Genomic DNA, 21215 nt, shown 5'->3' with positions numbered 1-21215 from the left:
AAAGGTATCCGCCGCTGCGGAGCAGTCCTCTGAAGCTGATGTTACTGCAGCAGGGATGGTGTGGCTCTCCACAGGAAGAACTAGCTCCAGGGAGTGTAGATATTGTTGGTTGTGCTGGGCGTTGCAGTGCAGGGGGAAAGATGACGCAGCTGAAATAATGGACGGAGGCAGTGCGGTGCAGTCATCCAAGTCTTTACTCACAGTTCTCATGTACGTTCCACTGATACACTGCGGGGGTGCCAGCCTCCCACGTCGCGCTGCATTCACCAGACCGGGGATTCAGCTCTTCCTCAGGTAGGTTAGGAGCACCTGACGGAACCCCGCTTTCTTATGTTCCTCTCTAGACCGACTTCACGCTGGGTCTTCTTCCTTCTGCCCTGTGCTTCCCCACTCACAGTCCCGCTCGGGTGCTCTGAAGTCCCTCCTGTCAAACTGGACGTCCCGGACCTGCTTGACCCTCACGGTGACTAGAATGAGGCTTTGGCAACTGAACTATAAAAGCCAGAAGCCTCCGGTTTTTCCAGCCGAGACCTGAAGTAACACAGCTGGTCCAGGGTCTGGTCCCCTTCTTGCGGCCTGATCCCTCTGTCTTCTGACAGATTCGGGGTGTACGGGTGCCATACTGCACTCGCCGTACCCCCTGGAATCCCTTCAATAGAACAGAGCCTTTCTCTTCTGCTCCCCTCCTGGGCCTCTAGCACTAGGCCCTACTTGTGGAGCAGAGCTCCTAAAGAGACTCTGCTCCCTGACTGACTGTCTTGCCTTACTGGCCTCTCCTCTGTCCTGCCACCCTAAGATGGCTTCCCATTATATACCTCCTTCTATGGGGCTCCCCTAAACTGCTTCCTCCACCCACACCCACTACTGGTTCCCCCTACCTTTGGGTTCCCCCCACTCCAGCCAGGGACAGGGCTCAGCACTGTGCACATGCATCTTGCCCTTCCAGCCGGCCTAGAGTAGTGTAATGTTGAATGCGGGTGTTGGGGTTCTGGGCAGCACTCCCTCCTTACCTGAGAGAAGGAGACACCACACCTCTGGGTGAGGTGCAGTACCTCTGTGGCGACTGAACCCTCAGGGGCGCCACAAGAGCCATGCTAGTTGTCTATTCTTGATGACACATATAGGGTCTAGTGATGAGCGAGCGTGCTCGCTACTGCTCAGAACTCACTCAAGCATCTCACTGCTCGACATGGTCAGCGCTCCCCAAGTATTTCCAGGATTCTTGGGCGGGAGCTCGGGTCCCCGCCCTACATGTTTGTCACTATTTAGAAAGTGAATGAACATGCAGGGATTGTATGCCACTAACTGTAATAACGTAGCCATCTTGGTTGTGGCATTACAGTGATTGGCTGGCCGCATAGCATCATAAGGTCTATATAAGACCTGGTGACGCTATGCTAGTCACAGTCTAACCTTCAGACAGGCAGAGTAGGGAGCGGTGCTGCTGTATGAGGGACAGAATTGGCGGTGTAATAGTTAGATACAGGTACTCCAGGAGTATATACAGTATATATATCCATCTGAACTAACAGTCCTTCTGAGGACTATTCCAGCTGCATATATTCAGTGGTGATAGCAGGAGATCAGCAGACATGATTTGTGGCAGTGTATACAGCACAAAAGGGTCCATTGCACATTCTGTCTGCTCCTGCTGTTACAGATATCCATAGACATAGCCCCAGATATCAGGGGCCAGGGCTAATTTTTAATTTATCTTAATCCTGATTATTTTCTAAAAAAGTAATAGAGTCCAATATTTTACTGCTCCATTTGCTTTTTAGCACAGCAGAATATAGCCAGATCTTTTCCATCATCAGACATAATCCCTTATTACAGCGATAAAAATCCAGAAATTTGTAGTGAACATGGAAAATATTGTACTCCATTTATAGTTTGGCAGCAGCGTGTCAGTGAAGCTATTCGCATTTGGTCGCTGGCAATAAAAGGAAACTAGAAGCATGCTATTTAAAACTGTGGGGGTACATCAGAGGTATCACATATAACAAATGTACAAATCCAGCCATTTGTAGCGACCATGCAAAACATTGTACTCCATTTACAGGTTGGCAGCAGCGTGTCAGTGAAACTATTCACACGTGGTCTCTGGCAATAATAGGGAACTACAAGCCCGCTATTTAAAACTGCGGACGTCCGTCAGACGTATCACATATAACTGCTGTACAAATATAGTCATTTGTAGCGATCATGCAAAATTTTGTCCTCCATTTAAAATGGGAAAGGCGCGTGGCAAGGGATGGGGAAGTGGACATGATGGTGATGGTGCATGCAGAGGCCTGGGCCATGGCAAACTGAAATTGTGCCACAACAAACACCCACATCTCGCCCGACCTTCCTGTCTCAATTACTAGGGGACCGCAGCACACCACTATTAAACAAAGAGCAGTGTCAAAAGGTTGTTGGTTGGATAGCAGATAACTCTTCCAGTCACTTTGCCACCACCACCACCACCCTGTCTTCCACACGGTTAAGTCTCAGTAGCCATGAGTCTGGGCCGCATATTCCTCACCCTGATCCTCCTTCTTTCAACCATGCCGAGTGCCTGGAGACAACTGATCCCACACTTGGATCCTCAGAAGAGCTGTTCACTTTTCCATTTATCGATTTGGGCCTCTCACCCGGCCAACTTCAAGCAGGCCAAGGGGAGAAAGCATATAGTGATGCCCAAATATTTGAGCAGTCACAGTCACACAAAGGCAGCGGTGGGAAAGTGCAATTACTGTCGCAAGAGGTGAATGATGATAAGACACAATTGCCAGAAAGTCAGGAGGAGGACAAGGGTGCAAAAGTAGAAGATGAGATGGTGGACATTGAATACACTGACTCAATATGGCAAAGAAACATGCAGAGTGAGGATGGCAGCACACAGGGGGAGGGAGGCGTAGCACCACAACAGGCAGGAACAAGCAGTGTGGTGGCCACAGACACAAGGCGGGCAACCGCTCCTCGGTACACCAACACGACGGAAGTTGCCAGTACAACTGTTAGGTCTTCCCGAGTGTGGTTGTTTTCTAAAGACTCTGCAGATAACCCCAAAAAGGACATTTGCACCATCTACCAGGCCAGCATCAGCAGGGGTAGCAAAACTAGCAGCCTGACCACCACCAGCATGCTCAGGCACATGGCAACAAAGCACCCAACTAGCTGGGCCAAATGCCAGGTCCAGAAACAGTGTCTGCAGGTGACACCACTGCTTGTCCCACTGTTGTGCATGCATGCCAATCCCCTGTCCATGGCGCATGTGAAGATGCCTCCCGCCCTGCACCTGTCATTGCAGACTTGCACCTACCACCAACAGCAACCACGTTCACATCCACGTCTTTGTCCCAGTGCAGCATTCAGTTGTCCCTACCCCAGTCCTTGGAATGCAAGCGCAAATACGCAGCCAATTCCCCACAGACCACACTACTAAACCCACACATTTCGAGAATGCTTGCGCTAGAAATGTTGCCTTTTATGCTCGGGGAGTTGGAAGCATTCTGCAACCTGATTGCGGTGGCCGTTCCTCGGTACTCGGTCCCCAACCGCCACTATTTCTACCGGTGTGCCATCCCCACATTACACAAGCATGTGTCTTAAAACATTAGCCGTGCCCTCAACAACACAGTTACCGGGAAAGTCCACCTAACCATGGACATATGGACAAGTGCTTGTGGGCAGGGATGGTACATCTCGCTGACGGCACACTGGGTTAACATAGTGGAAGCCGGGACCCAGTCGGACCTTGGGACGGAACACGTCCTCCCGATGCCAAGGATTGTGGGCCCTGGGTCAATCAGGGTTGCCCTCACATTCTATAGGTCCTGCATCTCCTTCTCCTCCTCTTCAGCCTCCATCTCCGAAATGACTACATCAGTCAGAAGCATTGCAGCACTGCCTCGGCCAAGCGGCAACAGGTGGTGCTGAAGCTAATATTCTTAGGTGACAAATCGCACACTGCTGAAGAGTTGTGGACAGCTCTGAAAGAGTAGGAAGATCTGTGGCTGTCACCACTGAACCTACAGCCAGGCATGGTCATGTGTGACAATGGCTGGAACCTGTTGGCGGCTCTGAAGCGAGGCGAGCTCACACACGTACCATGCCTGGCCCATGTGCTTAACCTTGTGGTTCAGTGGTTTCTCAAAACCTACCCAGATTTGCCGCATCTACTTGTCAAAGTACGCCACGTGTGTGCCCATTTTAGAAAGTCAGCTACAGCTTCCGCCGCCCTTGCCGTGCTTGAGAAGATAGACCTTGATGCAGGGGGAAAGACTGCCTATTTAAGGCATCAAGAAATCAGAGGTGTAGTTGACGGAGAGTTGCATAAAATTATCCATAAGGAGACAAAACATATTTTTAATGCAACTAGAGCACAAAAGTAGAAAGAAATCGACAATTCTATAATACGACCGAGTGCACAAGCCCTAAAAAGTTATATTATACAAAAGTAAAAATATCGTCACAAACCGTGAAATTGACATCTACAAGAAACCATGTGATTCACGATACTAGCTAGAAAATAAAGAAAATTAGAATGAAAATGCTGAAGAATTGATATTTCAAGGAATAAAACAGATTGTCATGAGAAATAAAGGTTATAAGCAGGAAAAAAAGTTTTTACTTTATCAGCCAAACAGGATCTAGATTAATTAGCTGGCAGAAAGTAAGGAAGGAAATATGCCAAGTCCTGAATATGTTATGATAGAGGAAGCAATATTATCTGTGAGAGGGAAGTGAATGCAAAAAACACAGAAATAACAGTGAAGTATTAGTGAGAACCAAGCTTATTATGCATCACCAGTGATCACTAGTGAAGCAGGCGATGTTAGTTATATCACCATATAGTCGTGCCATGCAAATGAGAATAGTGGGAGAGAATATAATCGTAGATTTAGGCTATGTTCCCACGATGAGTATGAGTATGGAATGTTTCCTATTTGTTCATTTCTACGCCTAGTAAATTAGGTCACTTGTGCTTATTTTGAGTGCATTTTTTACATGAATTTCATCCATTTTTGACCCTGTTTTTTTTCTTGTTGGTATATCATGTGTTAACAAAGTTGTTATGTTTTTGATACATCCTGGTATTTGGCTTTAACAAAACTTTATTTAAACAGTCATGTGCAGATTATATGCGTTTTTGATGTCAATCAGACAATCTTTGCATGTTTCACAGCTGTCTAACAGGCGTGACACTTGCAACTGCAGCGACAGTAAAAGAAATGCCGAGCACGCCAAATCACTTGGCGAGCACCCGAGTGTGCTCGCCATAAAGGGTTAATGAAACATACTCGCTCAACACTAGATAAGAACACCAATCAGAAAAGATGTCACCTGTAAGGTTCCTTGTCATAAAAGTTTATTTGTGATGCTGACTGCATCTACAGGGTGGGCCATTTATATGGATACACCTAAATAAAATAGGAATGGTGAGGGTTGCATTGACAATCCAACACAAAGGGCAGCACTTTGAGCACATTTTATAAGTGGTCATAAACTTTTAAATAACTCATGAAAGAATAATGTTACGTTAAAACCAAGCACACCATTGTTTTTCTTATGAAATTCTCAATAAGTTTGATGCGTCACATGACCCTCTTCCCATTGAAAAAAATAAAGTTGGATCCAAAATGACCGACTTCAAATGGCCACCATGGTCAGCACCCATCTGGAAAAGTTTCCCCCCTCCCATATACTAATGTGCCACAAACAGGAAGTTGATATCACCAACCATTCCCATTTTATTTAGGTGTATCCATATAAATGGCCCACCCTGTCTTCAGTACTTTGGTTCTTTAATGGTCCGTCCACAGTCTGATCACGACTGGTAACAACATCTCCAAGCATCTTCTATGCATCGTTAAGTACATACTGGGAGTTATAGATTCATGCGATACCAGTGTATATGTCAGGGGTTGTTATGACAATGCAATTAGTCATTGTACTAAGCTTGGTGGTATATTCATATACTAATGATGGTTCTGTACTGTACACTGTATTCATGTAGTTAGTGTGGTTCTGGTTTTATATTCATGTACAGATGATCGCTCTGGTGATATATTCATGTACTGATGATGATTCTGGTATTGTATTCATGTATTTATTATGGTTCTGGTGATATATTCATGTACTGATTATGATTTTGGAACTTTATTCATGTCTTTAAATACTAAATTCTGAAAGGCACTGAAAGCTTCCAAATACTCTTTAATGGAATTACATCTAGATAAAAACTTTAATGTTTACATTTCTCTGCATTCAAAAATGCAATTTCCACATTCAAGTCAGCCCTCACCTCTGCTAAACAAAACTACTTCACAACTCTTATATTTTCTTAATCCCACAAACCCAAACAGTTGATCAACACCTTTAACTCCCTCCTCCGCCCACCACTGCCCCTTTGACCTTTCTCATCTCTGTAAAGACTTTGTCGCATATTTCAAAAATAAGATTGCTCAAACAGGACAAGTCTTTACTGCACAACCTCCACGACCCCTACTTATAACCGACCACTTTCTCTCCTAATAAACTTCCTCCCCGCTATAATTTTCTCTTCTCCGCTGCAAATCCCACTTCACCACTTGTGCATTTGACCCCATGCCGTCCCACCTTCTCTCCAACATCCTCATCACACTTGTCCCAGACCTAACCCATCTCTTCAATCTATCATTCACTTCTGGTACCTTCAATTTTGCTTTCAAACATGCCATGATCACACCTATCCTGAAGAAATCATCCATAGACCCCACCACTGCGTCCAGAAATTGTCCCATATCGCTGCTCCCATTCACCTCAAAACTCCTTAAACAGTATGTCCATGCTGAACTTTCCTCCCATGTTTCATCTAACTCAGTCTTTGACAACCTATAGTGTGGCTTCCGCCCCCACAATTCTACCGAAACTGCCCTAACCAAAAACACTAACGACTTCCTTACCATGAAAAGTAATAAACAATTCTCTATATGCCTCCTTCTAGATCCGTCATCTGCTTTTGACACAATTTACCACTCCTTCCTACTACATATCCTATCTTCCCTTGGCTTTAAAGACTTTGTCTTCTCCTGGATCTTCTTATATCTTACTAAGCACAGATTTAGTTTCTTTCATTTCCATACTACCTCTTCACCTCGCCCTCTCTCTGTTGGTTTCCCTCAAGACTCTGTCCTGGGACCCCTTCTCTTCTCAATCTATACCTTTGGCCTAGTATAGCTTAAAATGTCCCATGGCTTCCATTATTACCTATATGTTGATGATACCCAGATCTACATCTCTGGTCCAGACATCACCTGCTCAGAATCCCAGGAAAGTCTATCAGCCATATCCTCCTCCTTGTCCTCTCGCTTCCTAAAACTCAATGTGGACAAAACTGAACTCATTATCTTTCCTTCACCTCACCTAAACCACCTGCCTGATCTATCAATCACAGTTACCAACACAAGGCTATCTGCAGTACCAGAAGTCCGCTGCCTCAGAGTAACCCTCGACTCTGCGCTGTCATTCAAACCACAAATCCAAGCTACCCAAGACATCTCCTGCCACTTCTAATTTATACATTTTTCCAGAATCTGTCTTTTCCTTAATCCTGAATCTACTAAAATATTAATGCATGCCCTCATCATCCTCCGCCTCGGCTACTGCAATATCCTCCTCTGTGGCCTCCCTGCTAACACTCTTTCACCTCTCCAGTCCATCATTAAACCTGTTGCCTGACTAATCCACCTCTCTTCACTCTACTCCTCTACTTCTCCCCTCTGCAAATCCCTTCCTTGTCTCCCAATTCCCCATCGTATCCAGTTCAAACTGCTAATGCTGACCTACAAAGCCATCCTTAATTGGTCACCTCCATATATCCCCAAACTATTCTCCCGATATCTTCCATCACGCAACCTCTGTTCCTCCCAAGACCTCCATCTCTCCTCCACGCTCATATGTTCCTCACCCAATCACCTCCAAAACTTGTCCCAAGTATCTCCTATCCTCTGGAATTCTGTGCCTCAACATATCCGATTATCCACCATACTTGGAACCTTTAGACGAAACTTGAAAACTCACCTCTTCAAGAAAGGTTACAGCTTGCAATGACCTCACCACCACAACCCTCTAACCTACATTCTCCTTTCCCATTATCCTGTAGAGTGTAAGATTGCAAGGGCAGGGCCCCCTCCTTTCTGTACCAGTCTGTCATTATTAGTTTGTTCACCGTAATTTCTATTTGTATCTTGTATGTAATCCCTTCTCATGTACAGCACTATGGAATCAATGATGCTCTAAAAAAATTATAATGCTACTAATAATAATGTTGTGTGTACAAAACACAATGTACCTTCATCATTTATAATTTATCCCCTTTTTATTGTTCCCTTAATTTACAGATTTTTTTAAGAAATATTTTTTAGGGCTAGATTGCCCATAAATGGCGATAAAATCATTGAACGGAACTAAATAATAATAACTGGAGATCACAGTTTTTTTCCGTGTAAAAAATGTGCAGAGTGTTTCTCAACCAGTAATATTAATTAAATTATCGTATTTAATACATCAGAAGGCATTCATTTCATTAAGGATCATATCACTTGTTATAGCAAGCGAATTATCTTTTAAAATGACCATGTGAAAAACTGTAGATAGAGTACACAAACGTGACATACACACAAGGATGAAAGAACATGTATCTACAGTGGTGTGAAAAAGTGTTTGGTCCTTTCCTGATTTCCTATTACTTTGCCTGTTTGTCACACTTAAATGTTTCAGATCACAAAAGAAATTTAAATATTAGATAAAGATAACACAAAATGCATTTTTTTTATAGGAAGGTCTTTATTAAGGGAAAAGGAAATCCAAACCTACAGAGCCCTGTGTGAAAAAGTGATTGTCCCCTAAACCTAATAACTGGTTGGGCCACCCTTAGCAGCGACAACTGAAATCAAGAATGTGTGATAACTAGTGTTGAGCGAGCATGCTCGACACTGCTCGGTACTCGCTCGAGCATCTCACTACTCGGGATGTTCGGCGAGCACCGAGCATTTCTGGGTTACTCGGGCGGGAGCTCGGGTCTCCGCCCGGCACGTTTGATGCTCTTTACAGAGCCAATGAGCATGCAGGGATTGCCAGACAGTCATTGTAATGCCGCAGCCATGTTGTTTGTGGGCATTACAGTGATTGGCTGGCCGCACAGCGTCACCTCGAGAATTTAAAACTGGGCGCTGCCATCTTGGACACAGTCGCCCGGGATCAGACAGTGTAGGGTCAGTGCTGCTGAGTTAGGGAGAGATATATAGTGCAAAATAGGTATTATCCTGCTTATCCTGCTTTTGGCATTTCTTTCGTAAAAAAAGCAGTAATAGTGTCTCCCTGACTGTTCAGACACAAATATATCTGTTTAAAAGATTCTGGTGTAGGCCACATAACTATAACTGTGGTTTTGTAGTTCCATGGTTCAAATCTCTGTATTATCCAGATTTTGGCCTTTTTTCCGTAAAAAAAACAGTAATAGTGTCTCTCTGTCTGTTCAGACACAAATATATCTGTTTAAAAGATTCTGGTGTTGGCCAGATAACTAGAACTGTGGTTTTGCAGTTCCACGGTTCAAATCTCTGTATTATCCTGCTTTTGGCATTTTTTCCGTAAAAAAAAAACAGTAATAGGGTCTCCGTGACTGCTCAGACACAAATATATCTGTTTAAAAGATTCTGGTGTAGGCCACATAACTATAACTGTGGTTTTGCAATTCCACGGTTCAAATGTCTGTATTATCCACCTTTTTGCCTTTTTTACATAAAAAATAAAAAAATCGAGTGTCTCGCTCAGTGTTCAGACACAAATACAGTCATATGAAAAAGTTTGGGCACCCCTATTAATCTTAAGCTTAATGTTTTATAAAAATTGGTGTTTTTGCAACAGCTATTTCAGTTTGATATATGTAATAACTGTTGGACACAGTAATGTTTCTGCCTTGAAATGAGGTTTATTGTACTAACAGAAAATGTGCAATCTGCATTCAAACAAAATTTGAAAGGTGCATAAGTATGGGCACCCTTATCATTTTCTTGTTTTAAATACTCCTACCTACTTTTTACTGACTTACTAAAGCACTTTTTTTGGTTTTGTAACCTCATGGAGCTTTGAACTTTATAGCCAGGTGTATGCAATCATGAGAAAAGCTACTTAAAGTGGCCACTTGCAAGTTGTTCTCCTGTTTGAATCTCCTCTGAAGAGTGGCATCATGTGCTCCTCAAAACAACTGTCAAATGATCTGAAAACAAAGATTATTCAACATAGTTGTTCAGGGGAAGCATACAAAAAGCTGTCTCAGAGATTTAACCTGTCAGTTTCCACTGTGAGGAACATAGTAAGGAAATGGAAGAACACAGGGACAGTTCTTGTTAAGGCCAGAAGTGGCAGGCCAAGAAAAACATCAGAAAGGCAGAGAAGAAGAATGGTGAGATCAGTCAAGGACAATCCTCAGACCACCTCCAGAGAGAACTTGCTGCAGATGGTGTCACTGTGCATCGGTCAACTATACAAGGCACTTTGCACAAGGAGAAGCTGTATGGGAGAGTGATGCGAAAGAAGCCGTTTCTGCAAGCACGCCACAAACAGAGTTGGCTGAGGTATGCAAAAGCACATTTGGAGAAGCCAATTTCTTTTTGGAAGAAGGTCCTGTGGACTGATGAAATCAAGATTGAGTTATTTGGTCATACAAAAAGGCGTTATGCATGGTGGCAAAAAAACACAGCATTCCAAGAAAAACACTTGCTACCCACAGTAAAATTTGGTGGAGGTTCCATCATGCTTTGGGGCTGTGTGGCCAATGCTGGCACTGGGAATCTTGTTAAAGTTGAGGGACGCATGGATTCCACTCAGTATCAGCAGATTCTTGACAATAGTGTTCAAGAATCAGTGATAAATATGAAGTTACAAAGTGGATGGATCTTTCAGCAAGACAATGATCCAAAACACCGCTCCAAATCTACTCAGGCATTCATGCAGAGGAACAACTACAATGTTCTGGAATGGCCATCCCAGTCCCCAGACCTGAATATCATTGAACATCTGTGGGATCATTTGAAGAGGGCTGTCCATGTTCGACGACCATCAAACTTAACTGAACTGGAATTGTTTTGTAAAGAGGAATGGTCAAAAATACCTTCATCCAGGATCCAGGAACTCATTAAAAGCTACAGGAAGCGACTAGAGGCTGTTATTTTTGCAAAAGGAGGATCTACTAACTATTAATGTCACTTTTCTGGTGAGGTGCCCATACTTATGCACCTGTCAAATTTTGTTTGAATGCAGATTGCACATTTTCTGTTAGTACAATGAACCTCATTTCAAGGCAGAAACATTACTGTATCCAACAGTTATTACATATATCAAACTGAAATAGCTGTTGCAAAAACACCAATTTTTATAGAACATTAAGCTTAAGATTAATAGGGGTGCCCAAACTTTTTCATATGACTGTATATCTGTTAAAAGATTCTGATGTAGGCCAGTCAAATAGAACTGTGGTTTTCCTCTTCCACGGTTCTAATCTCCTTTTTATTTCCCTTTTACCATTGATAGTGCGAGTGTAAGCTATTTTACTTCCTTTACAATGGGCAAGGCACGTGGCAAGGGATGTGGAACTGGACTTTCTGGTAATGGTGCGTCTAGAGGAAGGGGCTGTGGCCAAGGTGAAAATGTGCCACAACCAACAGCCACATCATCTCGCTCCCACTTCTTGACCGAATTACTAGGGAAGCACACTACAACACCAGTACTGGGAACTGATCAGTGTGAACAGGTTATTAATGGGATAGCAGATAATACTTCCAGTTACCTGGGCACCACCACCTCCGGTCTGTCTTCCACATGGTCAAGTTTTAGTAGCCGAGAGTCTCGACCGCATACTCCTCCTCACCCTGATGCTTCTTCCTCCCACCATGCCGAGTGTCATCAGACAGCAACTGATCCAACACTTGGACACTCTGAAGAGCTGTTCACTGGTCCATTTCCATATTTGTGCCCCTCGACTGCTCTGCTTGAAATGGTGGAAGAGGAGATCCCATGTAGCGATGCCCAAATATTTGAACAGCCACGGCTAGAGGAAGTCGACGCTGGCAATTTCTCACAAGAGGTGGACGATGACAAGACACAATTGCCACGAAGTGAGGAGGAGGATCGTGGTGCGCAAGTGGAAGAGGAGGAGGTGGTGGATGATCTAGTAACTGACCCAACATGGCAGGAGGAAGCGCAGAGCGAGGCCAGCAGCACACAGGGGGAGGGAGGCAGAGTACCCCAACAGGCAGGAAGAAGCAATGTGGTGGCCGCACACAGAAGGTGGGCAACAGTTCCCCGTAACACGAACACGAGGGACGTTGCCAGTACAACCGTTAGGTCTTCCAGAGTCTGGAATTTTTTGAAAGACTCTGCTGATAACCCCAAAAAGGCCATTTGTACCACCTACCATGCCAGCATCAGCAGGGGTTACAAAACTACCAGCCTGACCACCACCAGCATGATCAGGCACATGTCATCAAAGCACCCGACTTTGTCAGGTGAACCCCAGGGTCCACGACCAGTGTCAGCGGGAGTCACCACTGCTTCTTCCGCTGTTGTGCGTGTAAGAGAACCCCCTGTTGTGCGTGCAAGGCAATCCCCTGTCCATGCTGCAAGCAAAGATGCCCCCTCCTCTCAGTCTTCACTTGTTATGGCAGTTTCTCAAGAAACAGCATCAACATTCACGTCCACGTTCCACCGCAGCGTTCAATTGTCCATATCCCAGACATTTGAACGAAAGCGCAAATTTCAGCCAATGCCCCACAGGCAACAGTCCTAAATTTGCACATTTCATGACTGCTTGCGTTGGAAATGCTGCCTTTTAGGCTGGTGGAGACAGAATTCTTCCACAACTTTATGGCGGTGGCCGTCCCTCGGTACTCGGTCCCCGGCCGACACTACTTTGCCCGGTGTGCCATCCCCAGACTACACAAGCACGTGTCCCAAATCATCTGCCGTGCCCTCAACAACGCAGTTACTGGGAGAGTCCTCCTGACAACGGACACGTGAACAAGTGCTTGTGGCCATGGACTGTACATCTCCCTGACGGTACACTGGGTAAACATAGTGGAAGCCGGGACCCAGTCGGACCTTGGGACGGAACACATCCTCCCCACACCGAGGATTGCGGTCTCTATGTCAGTCAGAGTTGCCCCCACAGTGTACAACTCCTGCGCATCATCCTCCTCCTCCTCCTCATGTTCAGCCTCCATCTCAGATATCAGCACATCAGTTGCAAGCTGGAAGCACTGCAGTACTGCCTCAGCCAAGCGGCAACAGGCTGTGCTGAAACTCATAAGCTTAGGTGATAAACCTCACACTGCTTGTGAGTTGTGGACAGCTGTGAAAGAGCAGGCAGATCACTGAACCTACATCCAGGAATGGTCGTGTGTGACGATGGCCATAACCTGATGGCGGCTCTGAGGCAAGGCGAGAACACACGTACCATGCCTGGCTCATGTGCTTAACCTCGTGGTTCAGCAGTTTCTTAAATCGTACCCCAAGTTGCCAGATCTGCTCATCAAAGTACACTGCCTGTCAGCTCATTTTCAGAAGTCGGCTACAGCTTCTGCCGCCCTTGCTGTGTTGCAGCAGCATTTGCAGCTTCCGGCACACTGACTGGTGTGTGATGTCCCCACACGTTGGAACTCTAACCTCCACAGGTTGCAAAGGATTTGTGAGCAGAAGAGAGCAGTTGTGGAGTACCAGCTGCACCAAGGCCGTCGATATTCAGGTCAGACTCTACACATAAGACCTCAGGAGTGGACCTGGATGTCTGACATATGTACCATCCTGACAAACTTTGAGGAGTCCACCAAGATGGTGAGTGGCGATGATGTCATCATTAGCATCAGCATCCCACTTGTCTGACTTTTGCAACGCTCTCTGCAGAGAATTAAAGAGGAGGCATTGCAGCCAGAGTATGATGAGATGGATTAAGAAGCCTTAATGGGCAATTACACACAGCCCAGCCTCATCTTATCCCAACGTGCATTGGGGGACAGTGAGGGAGAGGAGTAGGAGGAGGAGGAAAAACAGGAGCTGGTATCATGCGCAGTAGACGGTAGTACCTGTACAACTTTCATACCGTCGGTACAGCGTGGGTGGCCTGAGGACAGAGGGGAGGAGGAGGAGGAGGAGAGCATGGTCAGTCGTCATCTTGGTGAGGACACGGAAGTCTTGCCCGTTACCCGTCTGGCAGGCATGGATAACTTTATTTTACGCTGCCTTAACCGTGACCCTCGCATTGTCAAAATGTTGGGGGACAGTCATTACTTGCTGGTGACACTTTTAGACCCCCGCTACAAGAAGGACTTTCACTCTCTTTTTCCTGAGGTGCAGAGGTCTACAAAAATGTGGCAGTACCAGAAGGCCCTTGCTACAGAACTGTTAAAAAAAATTCCCTTCTGAACACGCTAGCGGCAGAGGTCACAGTTCGTTGACCAACCAAGGCGTACAGTCGAGAGAGACGCAAGTCCAATCCAGCAGAGGCAGGGGAACACTGTCAACATTCTGGGACAGTTTTCTGAGACCTGCCCAGCTTACAGGCCCTGAGGCGCGGGGTACTCTCACAAGGAGTGTAAAGTTTCAAAAGATGGTGAGGAAGTACCTTGCCGACCATAACAGCGTCCTCTGTGATTCCTCTGTGCCTTTTAATTATTGGGTATCCAAGCTGCACACTTGGAATGAACTCGCTCTGTACGCCTTGGAGGTCCTGGCCTGCCCTGCCACTTACGTGTTATCGGAGCGTGTTTTTAGTGCCGCTGGAGGAATTATAACTGATAAGCACACTCGCCTGTCAACTGACAATGCCGACAAGCTGACCCTTATCAAAATGAATAGGTGCTGGATTGTACCAGACTTCTCATCACCACTAAATGACAGCAGAGTAACATAAAGTCAAATCCACTGTGTTATTTTGGGAGGTGTATTCCCATGCATCGCTTCACACCCACTCATGGGTATACGCTTCCTCATTTCAGCTGTATTTTGCTCTTCTCCTTATCCTCAGCCTCTACCACCACTATACCACCAGGGTAACCGTGGTCCGTGTTGCCAGCATTGCAAGTTCCTCCATCCTAATTTTTTGGCAGCTTTTGCTTTGAAGGCATAGGCAAAGACTATGGGAGACCCACTCCCCAATAATGGGAATAATGTTTTGAATATGCTGTACTGCATGGCTTTTGTAAGGGGAATTAAAATAGTCTTGTTAAGCTACTGCAACCTCCACCACTCTTCCAAGGGGCATTGATATTGTCTTTTTATTCCTCTGTGACCTCCACATCTCTTCCAAGGGGCATTAGAACCGTCTTGTTAAGCTACTGTGACCTCCACGTCTCTTCCAAGGGGCATTAAAACCATCTTGTTAAGCTACTGCGACCTCCACCACTTTTCCAAGGGGCATTAAAACCATCTTGTTAAGCTACTCCGACCTCCACCCCTTTTCCAAGGGGCATTAAAACCATCTTGTTAAGCTACTGCGACCTCCACCACTCTTCCAAGGGGCATTGATATTGTCTTTTTATTCCACTGTGACCTCCACGTCTCTTCCAAGGGGCATTAAAACCATCTTGTTAAGCTACTGCGACCTCCACCACTCTTCCAAGGGGCATTAAAACCATCTTGTTAAGCTACTGCGACCTCCACCACTCTTCCAAGGGGCATTTATATTGTCTTTTTATTCCACTGTGACCTCCACGTCTCTTCCAAGGGGCATTAAAACCGTCTTGTTAAACCACTCTGAACTCTACGTCTCTTCCAAGGGGCGTTAAAACCGTCTTGTCAAGCTACTGTGACCTCCACATCTCCTCCAAGGGGCATTAAAACCGTCTTGTTAAACCACTCTGAACTCCACGTCTCTTCCTGTTAAGGGGACGGTTGCAAACAACTTTATTAAATAATGGAAAGCAACCGAACCCTGGGTCCGCGATACAGCCTGGTTGACTGCTGCCGAACACCTTCGGGGTGAGAAGGTAAAACAACCAACTTAAATAACAATCCCTTCCGTGTTACTGCACACCGGAACGGGAATAGGGATACGCACTATCTCCGTTAACTGAACGAGAGATGTGCGATAAATAATGTATTTGCAGCCCTGTTTACAGCACACTGACTACACAGCAGGCGCTAGGATGCGTGTGTGATACATGCCGGTGTATACGAGCTCCCAGCTGGCGTGCTACCGGACTGAGGAGTATCTCTCCACGTGGTTTACAGGCGGTGCCAGGTATATGGCGTCTGCAGACTGCTCGGGGTGTATGGCGACCCCTTTGTCGGAGCCAGACTGTCAGACGTAGCTACCTGCCTCCCTCCATCTAAGGCTGCCTATCCCATGCTAAACCTGCCTGACCAAAACTAAAGCACACGTGGAGCCCAAACAACCAAGCGTCCACACAACAACACCAACGTAGCTCAATGATCAGAGCGCGCCGCCATGTTTGTGGGCGGGCTATTTAAAGATTAAGCCCTGCCCACCATCGCACTATTGGTGACGTCACCCGCGACCAATCAGGCGGTGCCAGGTCACCGGATCAGCTGACTCCCAAACCACCAATCACAGTCCGCCATGTCACGGACATGCTCAGTGCAGTGAATCCTGTACTTAGGCTGTAGCAGCCCTGTTTCTCTCTGCAATCTACGCTTCAAGTTGCTAGGAACAAAGACCCAAGAGACAACTTGTACATCTCGTGCACCAGCTAGGCATTGGGACTGATGATGATGCTGAGCAGCATCAGCCCTGGCTGGACCAGAATGGGAGACCACAGAATCCACTGATGGTTCTGAACCCATTTCAAATCCAGCAAACTCCAGACACCTAACACTTCCAAGGGGAATTAAAACCATCTTGTTAAGTTACTGTGACCACCACTTCTCTTCCAAGGGGTATTAAAACTGTCTTGTTAAGCTACTGTGACCACCACCACTCTTCCAAGGGGCATTAAAACCATCTTGCTAAGCTATTCTAACCTCCACCTCTCCTCCAAGGGGAATTAAAATCATCTTTTTAAGCTACTGTGTTCTCCAAGCTTCTTCCAAGGGGCATTAAAACTATCTTGTTAAGCTATTGTGACCTCCACGTCTCTTCCAAGGGGCATTAAAACCATCTTGTTAAACCACTCTGAACTCCACAGCTCTTCCAAGGGGCATTGAAATGTTGTTTTAAATTAACTCTAACCTCCATGACTCTTCCAGTGGGCATTGCATTTCTTCCTAATTTTAGTCAGCCTTTGCTTTTCAATGCATAGGCGAACACTAAGGGAGACCCACTCCCCTATAATGTGTAGAAGGTTTTTAGTATGCTGTAATCCACATCTGTTTCAAGGGGCATTGCAGTTCCTCATAATTTTTGGAAAGCCTTCCATTCACTGCTTAGGCCAACAGTGTACAGGAGACCCAGTTGCTATAAATGGAAAAAACGGTTTAGTTAAGGCTCTCTGACCTCAATGTCACTTCCAAGGGGCATTGGAGTGCCTCAAAATTTTTGGTAGGCATGGCACTCACTGTATGCCCTATAACTGTGTAGCCGAACCGCTCCTTTTGGTACAGAAACATATCCTACAAGACATGTGTGGTTGACTGGCCTGATATTGATGTGAATGGTCCCTGTTCCTCCTGCTCTTTCTCCTTTGCCACCACCTCATCCATCATTTATCACCTGAAGCTTTGTTTTAACGGGAGTCATAGAACTGGGATAGTAGCAGGAAAACATCCAGCAATCCTCGAAGGAGGTAGGATATGCGCCAAAATGCTGACCACCTCAGGCCTAGCCGCTACTACATACATGCGCTTGCATTCCAAGGAACAGAAAGCTAAGGAGATGGATGGCCTCATGATCATGAATAATTTACTCGTTGTGTAGGAGGCCGACCACTGCTGCTGTCTACCTTCTGAACTTTGTGTTGAAGCCTGATTGACCCAGGACCCGCAATCCTCTATGTCTGGAGGACGTGTTGCATCCCAGTGTCCAACTGTGTCCCGGCTTCCACAATATTAACCCAGTGTGAAGGCATCAGTCAGATGGACCATCCCTGGCCACATTCACTTGTCCATATCCATGGTTTCCCACGCTGTTATCTGGGAAATAGTGTCTCTGATCAGCGGTAAGATCATTACCAGCGGTCAGAGTGCTGCAGGATCACCCTGTCAAATGTCAGTGTGATCCCGAAGCTGTCACTGTGACCCGCGGTAAAAAGCTTATTGCTGGTTACAAGCATTGGCTGATAAAAGTACTACTCCCATCAACCTATGCATGCTGTCACTGATAACAGATATAGCAGGTGCTGCTGATGGGAGAAGTCATCAGCTGGCGTCTGTGCTCAAAGTGAAAAAAAAAAAAAGTTTAAAAAAATACATGTTGAAATAAAAATTAAAAACACAGTTACATTGAAGGAAATAATTATTTTATCCCTTGCTGTTTTTGTAAGTTTGCCCACTGACAAAGACATGAACAGTCTATAATTTTAAGGGTAGGTTAATTTTAACATTGAGAGATAGAATATCCAAAAATAACAATCAAGATAATCACATTATATAAATTAGATACATTTATTTGCATTTTGCAGTGAGAAATAAGTATTTTATCCTATACAAACCATTATGAGTTCTCGCTCCTACAGACCAGTTAGACGCTCCTAATCAACTCGTTACCTGCATTAAAGACAGCTGTCTTACATAGGCAGACTCCTGTCCGCAAACTCAATTAATCAGTCAGACTCTAACCTCTACAACATGGGCAAGACCAAAGAGCTTTCTAAGGACATCAGGGACAAGATCATAGACCTGCTCAAAGCTGGAATGGGCTACAAAACCATAAGTAAGAAGCTGGGTGAGAAGGAGACAACTGTTGGTGTAATAGTAATAAAATGGAAGAAATACAAAATGACTGATCTGGGGCACCATGCAAAATCTCACCTCATGTGGGATCATGATCATGAGGAAGGTGAAAGATCAGCCTAAAACTACACAGGGGGGAACTTGTTAATGATCTCAAGTCAGCTGGGACCACAGTCACCAAGAAAACCATTGGTAACACATTACGCCTTAAAGGTTTAAAATCCTGCAGTGCCCACAAGGTCCCCCTTCTCAAGAAGGCACATGTGCAGGCCCATCTGAAGTTTGCCAATGAACACCTGGATGATTATGTGAGCTATTTGGAGAAGGTGCTCAGATTAGTCAGATTAGACAAAAATTGAGCTCTTTGGCATTAACTCAACTCGCCGTGTTTGGAGAAAGAGAAATGCTACCTATGACCCAAAGAACACCATCCCCACTGTCAAGCATGGAGGTGGAAACATTACGTTTTGGGGTTATTTCTCTGCTAAGGACACAAGACTACTTCACTGCATCAAGGCCAGGACATTAAAAATGGGTCATGGCTGGGTCATCCAGCAAGACAATGACCCAAAACATACAGCCAAGGCAACAAAGGAGTGGTTCAAAAATAAGCACGTTAAGGTCATGGAGTGGCCTAGCCAGTCGCCAGACCTTAATCCCATAGAAAACTTATGGAGGGAGTTGAAGCTCCGAGTTGCCAAGCGACAGCCTCAAAATCTGAATGATTTAGAGATGATCTGCAAAGAGAAATATGGACCAAAATTCCTCCTGACATGTGCGCAACCTTCATCATCAACTTTAAAAAACATCTGACCGCTGTGCTTGCCAACAAGCGTTTTGCCACCAAGTATTAATTGTTGTTTTTCAGAGGAATCAAATACTTATTTCTCACTGCAAAATGCAAATAAATTTATCTAATTTATAAAATGTGATTTTTTTTGGATATTCTATTTCTCAATGTTAAAATTAACCTACCCTTAAAATTATAGACTGTTCTTGTCTTTGACAGTGGGCAAACTTACAAAAACAGCAAGGGATCAAATAATTATTTCCTTCACTGTATACTCACCTAACACCAAATCCCTGATGCCCTTGTCCCCTGTAAGCAATCAAAAATTTAAAAAATACAATAATACTCTCCTTAACACCTAATCCCTGAAGGCCATGTCACCTGCAAAAAAGAAAAAATACTAAAACATCATATCCCTCACCTATCCGCTGATCCACGTAATACATAATGCCCCATGATGACCCGCATCACTTGTAGAACAGTCACATGAGCAGATGTGACTGTTTTACCCAGCTTCAATTACACACTGACAGGAGCATAATGCTCCTGCAGTGTATAGCACTGAGCTGCCGTGAGAGAGGTCACAGGAATTCACCAGCTGATGAGCCTCGGTGACCTCACTTACGACAGCCCTATTGCTTGAGAACTCAGTATGATGACCCTCACACAATATGATGCAATCACAGCCCCCCCACAGTATGATAGCCCTCACACCGTATTATTTGTCCCACAGTCCCATTTCAAAAAGCATCATACCCTTTCACACATTATCATGGTCCCAGTAGCACCCAACAAGTACTGACATTGAAACAGTAAAACTGCCCGTTCCCCCAATGCGATGTTCTTCTCTGTGCAGTGTGTGGACTGAGGCTCCACAAACCAGGCACAAACAACTGATGTAATTGCACCTGCTGCACTGACACTCAGTTCCACAGTCTGAAAGGAGGACCAAAGAGCTGATAATGCAAAGGGGTAAAGGGTAAATGCCAGAACCCCCGACCCAAGGTCCCAATATTGGTCACATGGTCTGCCTCTACGGGAGATACTCCCTTGCCTTTATGCTTGAGGGGGTCCAAAGGTTCTATTGCAACATAGGAAAACACTGGAAATACAACACATGGCAGGCGGGACCTCTGCCAAATTTTGCCTATGAACTTAAATGGGACCTGTCACCATGTCAGAATGGGACAATTTTTGCTCTTATTTTATTCCCGTTGCTCTCCTGAGTATTAAATTGTTGTTTTTCGTACATACGTCATATGCTTCCAGAGGTTTGTTTATTTTTTTACTTAATGCTAATTCATATGGTCTTTACCAAGGAGGCATTGCTCACAGTGAAAAATTGCAGAGCAGCTTGAAAATATGTCTGAAGAGAATCCTCTGAGCCATGACCCCGTGATCAAAACCATAAAATACAGCACGAAATACAAAGGCCCATATCTCTGAAACCATATGGTTAATTTAGAAAAATTAGAATGCTCGATGGAGCAGGGGCAATAAAATATGAGCAAAAACTGGATTACTGTAAGAAACTCTAGATTGTGTTTCTGCTGAA

Source organism: Phyllobates terribilis, unplaced genomic scaffold, assembly GCF_046119375.1.
Source record: "Phyllobates terribilis strain yellow unplaced genomic scaffold, ASM4611937v1 Scaffold_11__3_contigs__length_659146591, whole genome shotgun sequence".
NCBI lineage: Eukaryota > Metazoa > Chordata > Amphibia > Anura > Dendrobatidae > Phyllobates > Phyllobates terribilis.
This window is presented reverse-complemented; position numbering follows the sequence as displayed.